Below are 12,298 nucleotides of genomic sequence, written 5' to 3' on the forward strand. Positions count from 1 at the left end.
GTCCAAACTGAGGTGGCATGGTAGGTGAAAAATGTTAGCTTGGGATGCATCCTGAGTGATTTCTAGTGGCTGAGAGGAATTCAAGCATTCTATCCGTTACTTTATTTTTTATCCCCTTAACTGTGACAGGCATGCACAGACGTGGTTATCGGACTCACTGTGCCTCTGGAACCAAGCTATACCGATCTGATGAGCCCTAATAAAGGTGAAACCAGTACTTCGCTGCTTGCTGTACGGTTCGGCAATTCAGGCTGGACTGTTCCCATTGAAGCAGGGTCAAGAGTGATTTGCATGTGGCTGGGTCCAAACTTAGGTGGCATGGTGGGCGAAAAATGATGATGGATTGGGATGTAGACCGAGTGGCTGCCAGTGGCTAGGATTAATTCAAGCATTCTATCCATCCCTTTGTTTTTGATGCCCTAAGTGTGACTGGTATGCCCAGACAAGTGTTGTGTGCCCACTGTGCCACTGGAACCAAGCTATACCTGGCTTATCAGCCCTAATAAGGGTGAAACCTGTCAAGGGTTACTTGTGTTCTGGTGGAAGGAGGACCTGGGTTGACAGTTCGGACTGGACTGTTCCAATCTCCTCTATCTTCATATCTTACACCTCATCTCTTTTCTATTCTGCGCCTTTTCACTCTCTCCTCAATGAAGGTCCTCCCATTTCCTTCACTTCTTCACCCCACAAAACCCACAATACACCAGGGTCAGACTAGGACAGAAAATAGTCCTAAAAACAAAATAAAAGTGGCCTCCATTAACGAATCAGATGGCTAAAAAAGTGCCTACATTTGCAAACGTAGGCAGTTTTCAACTTATTAAGACATGCTGTATAGGAGTGTTGGAAGGTATGGGAGACTACATGCATTTGTGCTTGCTGCAGACAATGTTGGTGGTAACATCATTGAAATCAATAGTAAAAGCTGGCACAAAAGACCATAAAACAGACCCACGGACAGACAAAAACCGACCCCACATACTAACCTGTCAGATCAGCCGTCAGGCACTGCCTGATTGCCCTAAAGGCTAGTCGGACCCTGCAACGCATCCACTCCAGGGCTTAATTAGACCAGGTGGTTTCTGGTGCTGGGCACCAGCACTTAATTGTCAAAACCAAGGTCTTATGTCAGTCTGCCACATGGTGGCGATCTATATCTAATTTAGAGATGAGCACAACAACGGTTGTTTATTAGTTCAGTATGCAGTAAAAATTACTTATACCTGCTGCCAAGCAATTCTTATAGCTTTTGGGGCCTGTAATAGTCTGATTTCCCACACTCGTAGGATTGTGATGATTAGCAGTTCCTCTTTCAGGGGATACTGATCAATAGTCATAAACACTGAATAGTCCCGCCCATTCACAGGGACCATGGAGCAGATATAAAAATTATATATATATATACATACACTGTTGTCAGGGGTTGCTTTTATTCATTTCAGGTTGGCTTGAGTTGGTATTTTACCAATTCAAAGCTGTAATATTGTGCCTGGAGTGATAAATGGCTTTTGTTATTTGACAGCTCGGCAAGGACAGCACTGTACAAGTCCTATGCTTAAAGACTTTGCTGTTTAAATGGCAAAAGACTTTGTCATTTTCTATCTCGGCATGGATAGCACTGTCTAATCCTATGCTTAAAAACTTTGATAGAAAAACAGACATTTGAGGTGAGCAGATCTAGAGTGTCGCTGGTGTTGAGAGTGCTCTAACAGGAGCTGCTTTCCACCTAAACTGAGACCTACCCAGAGTTCTCTCCTTCTTTTTTGCATAATTTATGCGTCACTCTATGCCTGAAAGGGTTTTGTTTTGACTTAATACTGGGTGCTCCCTTGTGTATGGACAAAGCTATACCTCTCTGAAGAGCTCTAATTAGAGCGAAACACTGTGTCAGGGGTTGCTTTTATTCATTTCAGGTTGGCTTGAGTTGGTATTTTACCAATTCAAAGCTGTAATATTGTGCCTGGAGTGATAAATGGCTTTTGTTATTTGACAGCTCGGCAAGGACAGCACTGTACAAGTCCTATGCTTAAAGACTTTGCTGTTTAAATGGCAAAAGACTTTGTCATTTTCTATCTCGGCATGGATAGCACTGTCTAATCCTATGCTTAAAAACTTTGATAGAAAAACAGACATTTGAGGTGAGCAGATCTAGAGTGTCGCTGGTGTTGAGAGTGCTCTAACAGGAGCTGCTTTCCACCTAAACTGAGACCTACCCAGAGTTCTCTCCTTCTTTTTTGCATAATTTATGCGTCACTCTATGCCTGAAAGGGTTTTGTTTTGACTTAATACTGGGTGCTCCCTTGTGTCTGGACAAAGCTATACCTCTCTGAAGAGCTCTAATTAGAGCGAAACACTGTGTCAGGGGTTGCTTTTATTCATTTCAGGTTGGCTTGAGTTGGTATTTTACCAATTCAAAGCTGTAATATTGTGCCTGGAGTGATAAATGGCTTTTGTTATTTGACAGCTCGGCAAGGACAGCACTGTACAAGTCCTATGCTTAAAGACTTTGCTGTTTAAATGGCAAAAGACTTTGTCATTTTCTATCTCGGCATGGATAGCACTGTCTAATCCTATGCTTAAAAACTTTGATAGAAAAACAGACATTTGAGGTGAGCAGATCTAGAGTGTCGCTGGTGTTGAGAGTGCTCTAACAGGAGCTGCTTTCCACCTAAACTGAGACCTACCCAGAGTTCTCTCCTTCTTTTTTGCATAATTTATGCGTCACTCTATGCCTGAAAGGGTTTTGTTTTGACTTAATACTGGGTGCTCCCTTGTGTCTGGACAAAGCTATACCTCTCTGAAGAGCTCTAATTAGAGCGAAACACTGTGTCAGGGGTTGCTTTTATTCATTTCAGGTTGGCTTGAGTTGGTATTTTACCAATTCAAAGCTGTAATATTGTGCCTGGAGTGATAAATGGCTTTTGTTATTTGACAGCTCGGCAAGGACAGCACTGTACAAGTCCTATGCTTAAAGACTTTGCTGTTTAAATGGCAAAAGAGTTTGTCATTTTCTATCTCGGCATGGATAGCACTGTCTAATCCTATGCTTAAAAACTTAGATAGAAAAACAGACATTTGAGGTGAGCAGATCTAGAGTGTCGCTGGTGTTGAGAGTGCTCCAACAGGAGCTGCCTTCCACCTAAACTGAGACCTACCCAGAGTTCTCTCCTTCTTTTTTGCATATTCTTGGAAGGGAGATTCTCAGCACATATATATATATATATATATATATATATATATATATATATATATATATATATACACACACATATATATACATGTTGACGAAAACACATATGCAGTATCTTCAAATATATATATATATATATAGGTCCGTCCCTTGTGCGGAGATAACGTGGCGGCGGGTCGGAGGACCCAATCTACGTTTTCTCCCCGGGGCAGCGGCTTAATGTGCCATGGTTACCGCTGGGCTGGGTTTTCATTCTAATCGTGGAAAATACTCATCGACTGCGGATGAATACTAGAGATACTGTTTAACCACGCAGTGATATACCTGCTATTCTTTACTCTGGGGCAGAAGTAACTTCCCAATCAGGGAAGGGGCATTCAGACAATAGGGGATCATCAAACAACAGTAGTTTAAATTTGAGCATAACTATGTCTGAAGAGGAAACGACCAGACGAGCAGCTGCTATCGCTCTTTTTTCCAGAAAGCCTGGCGGTACCATGAACGCTGGTAGCAGTAAGACATCAGAACCCAAGACTCAGTCAATTGAAACTAAATAAAAAAAAATAGAAAAGCTGAAACGGGCAGAAATTGGAAAGTGGTGGGAAGCTATTTCCCTCCAAAATTATGTGGATCAATCCATGGTACCCCGGGGCTTGAGAATCTTCATCACTCCCACATACGAGGCACCGAATCCACTAATGCTAAAGGCTTGGTCTGAACATTCGGCAGCAAGCTCCAAGGGGATGTTAGAAATCCTAATCCAATTTGCCTGGATTGACAGAGAGAGTCTCCTTAAAGAAATTGGAGATATAATTTCAGAGCTATCCACACTAATGGATGAGGAAACCATGAAGAAAACATTAGACGCCATGAAAGAACGCCTCATAAAACACGAAGATGAGATCAAACTGCGTAAACAACGCAAAATGAATCGTGACTATGCTGACTATGACTGTGGAAGAATACTCACTTTCAGTCGCAAATATGATTATCTATACAAAAAAGATGACGTCCCTAGAAGTACAGGTAACACCAGCGAGATCTTAGAAGAACATCCATCCATCAGCGATACGGAATCTGATGCAACAATGGGAAGTGTGTCCAGCGAAGAAGTGGTACGCAGAAAGAATTTTTTAGACGAATTCCGGGTGATGAAGGAAAATCGCCACAAAGAAAAACACAACCAGAAGGACTACTCATCTCCAGCACCGAGAGGAAGGGGACGTGGAAGGGGCAGAGGCCGAGGAAGAGGAGAAACCGGAAGAAACGACTCAGACAACGGTGGGAATACAGACAAAACAAAGGGCGCAGTGGGAACCAGAAAGACACGCTCCAACAAGAACCACTAATGGATGCACAAACGGTAAATAAAACTGTGGTTAATTTATCGAAAAGACCTATTTCTGACACTGACAAAAAGACACTCTGTCTAGGTCTCTCTTTCTGCCCTACTACTAGCCTTGACTTTACTGACACACGAATAGAGGTCTTCAAATTTGTGCGTAAGTTAAAACTAAAAAAATGGCACAAGTTAAAAAGACTGGGTCAAAATAGTACCACCAACAGTGTAAGTAATAATGCCTCCTCTAACTTTATCATTGAGGATGCTGAGACTTTACTGGTCATGTCGGACCTACACGCAAACATTGATAATTGTAGTGATGATCGACCTTTACCCATCACACAATGCCTTGAAGATATGAACCTGACCCAAGACGCACATGCCAAAACTGACTTTAGAGTCAAATCCACCTTTATGCCCTCTCTCCCCCATGATTGTATAGATACTTTTCATGACTGCATGATTAAGGGGCTGATAGACCTCAAGAAAAAGAACAAAAGCCGGAGAAGGCCATTTGTGAATAACAATCTATCGTTTACCCAAAGAAAGGCGCTGAAGGCCCTACATGATGATACCAGCATAGTGATACGTCCAGCGGATAAAGGTGGAAACATCGTTATCCTGGATCGAGAAAGCTATGTTAATGAGGCACTTAGACAACTCAGTGATACCAAATTCTATATTCCTGTCAATATCGAAACCTATAACATGAGCATCACTAATATTTGGGAGAAATTGGAGACATGGAAAGACAAGGGGCTCCTTGTTTGGGAAGAATATCGCTATTTGAAGAAAGACTTCCCTAAACTTCCAATTTTATACTTATTACCTAAACTTCACAAAAATGCCACTGATCCCCCTGGGCGTCCTATAGTGTCCTCCATCGGTAGCATTAGTGAAAATATCTCAAAGTATGTGGATCATTTTCTTCGAGACTTTGTCACCCTTTTACCCAGCTATATCAGAGACACCAAAGACTTTCTGTGTCAAATTGAAAATATAGTATGGAAACCTGAGTATATGTTTATTGTTTTGGATGTTCAGTCACTCTATACGATAATCAACCACCAACATGGCCTTCAAGCCTGTGAACACTATTTGATCAATAGACCATTATGTTATCGTGAACATTCCAAAATGGTAATGGAAATGATGTATTTTTGTCTAACTAACAATATTTTTTCTTTTGATGGCGCCCTCTACAGGCAAATCAGTGGTACTGCCATGGGTTCTTGCTTCGCTCCTAGCCTAGCTAATTTGTTTATGGGATTTTGGGAGCAGGAGATCCATGGCAGTAGTACACTGGCAGACGATTTTGGGAAGGTCGTCGTGTGGCTTCGCTACATCGACGACCTTTTCATTATCTGGAGAGGTACCAAAACTGAGGCCCAAGACTTCATCACTAAACTGAACTGTAACAGCTACAATATATGCTTATCTGGCAACATCAGCGAAAGCCAAACTGAATTTTTAGATGTCAGACTTGAGATCAGTGATCAAAAAATATGTACTTCTTTGTTTCGAAAAGCTACAGCAGGAAACAGTGTGCTACATGCACAAAGTAGCCACCCTGAAGCTCTAAAATGGAGTATCCCCTATGGGGAGTTGTTAAGGGCTAAAAGAAATTGCAACACCAATGATGCTTACCTAAGAGAGCAATCTACTATCATAACTAGATTCAAAAGCAGAGGCTACCCCAGTTGGGTTCTCAAAAAGGCTATAAATAGAGCTGACGAGATAGGAAGATCAGAAACCCTTAAAAATAACCGGCCATCTGACAAAACTGAAAATGATGAGTCTACCAGACTCATTTTGACGTATAGTTCTGAGTCAAAACAAGTCAAAAAACTTCTAACCAAAAACTGGGAGATACTGAAGACAGATTTGATTCTAGGTAAAAATATCTCTGATCGGCCTACCATCACCTACAAAAGAAGCAGAAATATACGTGACTTAGTGGTCAAAAATGATATCACTCAATACCCCAAAAGTAATTCTGAACATGGTCTTGTGGGGTTTTACCCCTGTGGTCACTGCAAAGCCTGTAAGCACAGTAAATACAGAGGATCTGTAGAATACAATGATATCACCAAAAATCTGACCTCTTTCTTTACCTGTAGCACTACGTTTGTTGTATATGTCATCGAATGCTCGTGTAAACTGTGGTACATTGGTAGCACCAGCTGTGCTGCCAAAAAAAGAATTCTTGAGCATCTCAGGGCGATTACCAACAAGGACCCTAAATACCCTGTTGCTCGCCATTTCGAACAGAAACATTACTCCAATATTGCTGACTTAAACTTCTTTATATTGGAACAAGTCCCCAGACATCCCAGAGGGGGAGATAGGGTACTCAATCTGAGAAAACGAGAGTCCAAATTGATAATTGAGTTCCAAACCAGATTCCCAGGAGGTCTCAACATGGATGAAGAATTGGCCATCCATCTGAGGGAATAATGATCACCCATGTTTCAGTATGAGATTTAGTTGACATCCATATTTGACCGCTCGCACCCTCTTCAGACATTTGTGAACCTGTTGATTATTTGCTATGATGCTTTTTCAATGTTCATATTTCTCTATGATGTTTTTAGTCATTATTTTTATTCACAGTATAATTTTTGTGTCTTTATTCCTTAGGAGGAAAGGAGGGGGCCCACCACTGGACTTCACCTACACGGGCGTACCCAACCTTTGCACTCCAGGAATCACTGCTCGAGTTTATATCACAATCTGAGACACCAGCTTCTGAGGTTCGACTTTTCCATATTCCTGACATATTGACTATTGTGAAACCTTCATTCACGGGGTAGATGCGATTTTCTCTATTGGCAATCAAGTTCGGGCAACAGCAGGGCAGAACGATAAGAATTTTCTCTTTTTCTCTTGTTAACCTGTTGGGGTTGCCACCGGACACATCGTTATGCCATACTCAGTAGGGATCAGTCTAAGCATGTCTCATTGACATTGGCCACTTTGAGAACAGATATTTTCTTTGTTGTACTTTACCCAGCACTTACTGGGGTTCTTATAACTGACCTGTGCATATATTGCAACCCATTTCTATCGGTTGGCATGTTAGATATTTGCCTGTCTTCGGATGGCTCTTTACGCTCCGCCCACAATAAATGCTGCTTAAACCCCCCCCCCTATTAGAAATGCGCTACCACCATGTTTTCTTCACTGTACATATTATATGCTGACTGCTATTGTACCCAGGTTATTTATGTACTTCGGTTATCATATGCTGACTCTTAGTGTATCCATGCAAATCTGAATCATGCGCAATATATTTGTATTTGACACTGATCATTGCTCTTATGTATTTTACTTGAATTAACTTTGACAGGACAGCTTTCATATACCGATTACCTCCAAATCAGCATCACATGTAATGCGTCTGTATTTCACAGTATTTTGTGTGTTTTTTCTCAAATTGAAATGTATATATTCTCAGTGAAGAAACTGTGACAACCACATATGTACAAGAGAGGTAATCTTGTACCTGAGGCACAGTGTCAGAAATTTCCTTTGACCGTTCCAATATGTCTGCCACTATTTTGTTTGCCTAAGTCCTACCTTTGTGTTGATTTGTAGCACGAGTGAAAAAACTTTATTTAAATTTGGTGTTCACCTTGTGACTTTTACACGTGAACAAGGCTTCTTGCTGAAACGCGTTGTGTAATTAAACTATTTGACCGATATTTGGATCTCCTTTGTCTTTTTGCCTGAGAGCGCAAAGATACGTTTATCTTGGACACTTTTGAACATGTATATATATATATATATATATATATATATATATATATATATATTACCTACTGGCGATAGCCAGTAGGTATATATAGTTAGGATTGTTTTCCATAAGGAAATCTCAACATTCTATTGGGAATAACTTTGGCGCCGGTTGAGGAATCTTCCTGAAATTTTCCTTAACTTTGCCTCGCGGCGTTCCGCTCCTTCCCTGAAAGTTTGGGGGGGATTCGTCAAGCGGGGGCCGAGATAACGTACATGTTTTCCCCATGTTAATTTCCATAGGGCAGTTGGACTCACTTTTAGCCCGAACGGCTGAATGGTTTTTTAAAAACTAATTCCTAACTATATAACTCCTGAAACCTATGGTTTTTTCAGTGAATTTCAAAGGTTTTTTTAAATGCTAATTCCTAACTATATAAGGCCTGAAACCTATGGTTTTTTCAGTGAATTTCAAAAGTTTTTTAAATGCTGATTCCTAACTATATAAGGCCTGAAACCTATGGTTTTTTCAGTGAATTTCAAAGGTTTTTTAAATGCTAATTCCTAACTATATAAGGCCTGAAACCTATGGTTTTTTCAGTGTTTTAAAAAAAAAATGATTGGTTAACTGGCTTATTAAGTGTATCTTAGTGAATACATATATTAGCGAGTAATGTTTAAATATTTAAATATATGCATGAGTGATGTAATATGTGACGTCATCAGCAGTGCATTGCAGACGTGCAAGTTATAGTGAGTCCAACTAACTATAACGTGGGAATTTCAATGGTTTTATGCGAGTAAAATTTCCAGCTAACTATAACTGGTGTGAAACCTATGGTTTTTTCAGTGAATTTCAAAGGTTTTTTAAATGCTAATTCCTAACTATAACTGGTGTGTAACCTATGGTTTTTTCAGTGAATATATATATATATATATATATATAAAATTTCTATGGCAAAATGAAACCCCTCATTTTGTTCCTTTTCAAATTAAATGTATTAAGTGTTACCACTTTATTCCAATCAAGATGACTTCAGGTGTGCCATACTTGTGTCATAAGTAAGACTGATAGCGTTCTAGTTGTTCTTTAGAACACTCGGGGACATTCTGTCATTGGGCTATAGTTGGGCTACATCTGGCTGATATTTGGGCTACATTTGGGCTCTTTTGTCTCTGGTGGCCATCTTGGGAGACTGCATATCAGAATTTTTTTAATGAAATATAAGAGGATTTGAGAAGTCACTCAAAATGTGCCCTAATTTTTCTTTCTTCAGCACTAATCATAATTTCTATGGCAAAATGAACCCCCTCCTTTTGTTCCTTTGCAAATTAAATGTTTTAAGTGTTAACACTTTATTCCAATCAAGATGACTTCAGGTGTGCCATACTTTTGTCATAAGTAAGACTGTTAGCGCTCTAGTTGTTCTTTAGAACACTCTGGGACATTCTGTCATTGGGCTATAGTTGGGCTACATCTGGCTGATATTTGGGCTACATTTGTTTTTTTTTGTCTCTGGTGGCCGTCTTTGGGCTACATTTGGGCTCTAACATATATATAGCCCAATGTAGCCCAATATATATTTTTTCAAAGTTAATTTTCGTAAAAACCACTGGAGCACATATCTTGAGACATAGCAAAGGCACATCGGCTACCAGTCCCTACAATTTTGCCAAGTTTGGTGGAAAACCATTCAGCCGTTCGGGCTAAAAGTGAGTCCAACCGCCCTATGGAAATTAACATGGGGAAAACACGTTTTGGGACCCCCTTTTATCTCGGCCCCCGCTTGACGAATCCCCCCAAACTTTCAGGGAAGGAGCGGAGCGCCGCGAGGCAAAGTTAAGGAAAATTTCAGGAAGATTCCTCAACCGGCGCCAAAGTTATTCCCAATAGAATGTTGCGATTTCCCTATGGAAAACAATCCTAACTATATATACCTACTGGCTATCGCCAGTAGGTAATATATATACATACACACATCTAAACATTCAGCCTAAGATCATACAACAGGCTAAGATGCCAAAATTGCATTGGATTTTTCATTTAAACTAAAACACCTGTTCACAAAGTATTTTAATACATAAAACATGCATTCCTTATTGTTTTGAAGGACAATGGCAATTAATAGTACAAATCCACAACAGTAATACAACTGGCAATGTTCCTTTAAAACCTTCAAGAGCTCCCTGCTCCCATCATGCGCTACAGGTGACAGTTAGGTCAGTTCTTTTGTATGGCTCCTTCAGTGAGGTTCCTGGAGCATTGAGCTTCTCAGTTTTTTATTTTTTCTAGTCAGAAATTGGTTTCCTGGTAGTTTTTCTACTTTCGCTCGACGTTTTTTGGCTGCTGGCTAACTTTACTTTCTTTTCTCTGACAATTTTGAGAACTGTTCCTGTCAGAAATGCCAGCATTGTTAAATAAATGGCCCTCTTGTGGGAAGAAGATGGCAAAATCTGACCCACACTCTATCTGAGAAAGGATCAAGCTGCATGCCTTGCTGTAGAGAGGAAATGGATCAAAAAGTGGCCTTGGGAGCAGCCATGCTCTTAATGGTCTCATGATAAAGAGCACAGGGGAGATTAGAGATTAGGGAAGAAACAGCATTGTTCTGCTTCACCAGCATCCAAAAAGAAGCAAATACCCTTTGGCGTCACGGTTGACGTTGGAAAAACATACACACCATGCGATGACGTTGAGGGACAGATTGCCGTCAAGACGGTCTGAGCCACCATCATTGAAAGGCAAGTCGGCGTCGGGACCCATCGCTTCAGGCTCGGAGTATGTGAGACCTAAGAAGCGCAAATCGACGTCAAAGAGTGGACTTGAGTTGGCATTGAAACGCCCACATCACCATTCACCGACGCTGATTCATCAGTCGGTATCCAGAACTTCACCACCATCAGAGCAGGTAGAGCCGGCGTCGAGAATGTTAACTTCGAGGACCCCGCTGCAATCTCATAGGCAGTCTGCGTCGAGGACCCCGCCAAAGGCACATAGGCTGTCAACATCTAGAGTGTCACAGTCAGTGTCACCAGAACCAATTTGGCATCCGACGTCGAGATACCTTTCTACAATCTCTTTGCGACGTTCACTGGAGAAGAAGCGGCATAGACCTTCATCGCCGTCGAAGAATCCTACGGCGGTGACAGGCACCACAACGTGGAGGTCCAGACAGTCGACATCTAGAGAAGCATCTTCTTCCCTAGGCATCAGCTTTGTGTAAATCACGCCGGAGGGATCTCCAAATCCTGAAAAGCAGACACCTCCTGTTAATCTGACTCCAAAGCAATTGAAGAGTGTTCGGCATTGGAGAATTCCACCTAGAAGTCCAGGTTCAGACTTCTCGCAAACGTACTCTCCTTCCAGTGTCTCTACTGGCCCGCCACCTGCAACATCTATGGGAAGATCTCCAAGGAGAATGAGGTCTCCTCCTGCTAGAAGATCCCGATCTAGAACACCCCTTAGGCGGTCAAGGTCTTATCATTCCTCCAGATCTCGAAGAAGCAGACGAAGATCACCGTTGTGGTCTTCATCTTCAGGATCATCTGTGAGAGATTACTCACCGACCCAGTCTGCTACTCCTCTGGTTAGGGTGTCTCCAGTGGATGACATGATCACCTTTATTGAAGTCCTCTGCCCACTTGCTAGTAAGATGGACATTGATATGCCTGTGCTGACAACCTCTGCATCGGTAATATTTGACACACTGCATCACAGGTCTGCAGCAAGGCCTCTGCTCCCTCTGGTTCCTGGACTGCTTGAGCCAGCACTGCAGACTTTTTTAACACCAGCTGCGGTGAGGTGGCTCCCCCACGTATCACAAAGAAATCCAAGCCGCCAGCCCAGGATCCCCTGTTCCTAAGAGCAGATCCTCCACCGGATTCTGTTATAGTGGCAGCAGCCAGGAAGGCATATTCTGGAGCAGCATCCTCTTCAGTCCCTCCTGAAAAGGAGAGTAAGCTCATGGACTCCCTGGGAAAGAAGATGTGCAATACATCTGCATCCTTTATGAAGGTGGCTAGTGCCTCTG

General features: G+C 41.7%; 1 protein-coding gene across 9 annotated transcripts in view; it reads left to right on the forward strand.

The window, feature by feature from the left end:
* The window catches only part of FAM78A (family with sequence similarity 78 member A), a 984,894-nt gene that overhangs the window by 157,931 nt on the left and 814,665 nt on the right, over positions 1-12,298 (forward strand). For 5 of the 9 annotated variants that reach the window (XR_013595138.1, XR_013595141.1, XR_013595142.1 and 2 more), the window contains exon 2: positions 7,173-7,285. The exons of the other annotated variants lie outside the window; for them this stretch is intronic. The gene's annotated coding sequence lies outside the window, so the exon portion shown is untranslated. The remainder of the gene's footprint in view (positions 1-7,172; positions 7,286-12,298) is intronic. 9 annotated transcript variants of the gene reach the window in all.

The sequence above is a fragment of the Lissotriton helveticus genome, chromosome 5_1, assembly GCF_964261635.1.
Source record: "Lissotriton helveticus chromosome 5_1, aLisHel1.1, whole genome shotgun sequence".
NCBI lineage: Eukaryota > Metazoa > Chordata > Amphibia > Caudata > Salamandridae > Lissotriton > Lissotriton helveticus.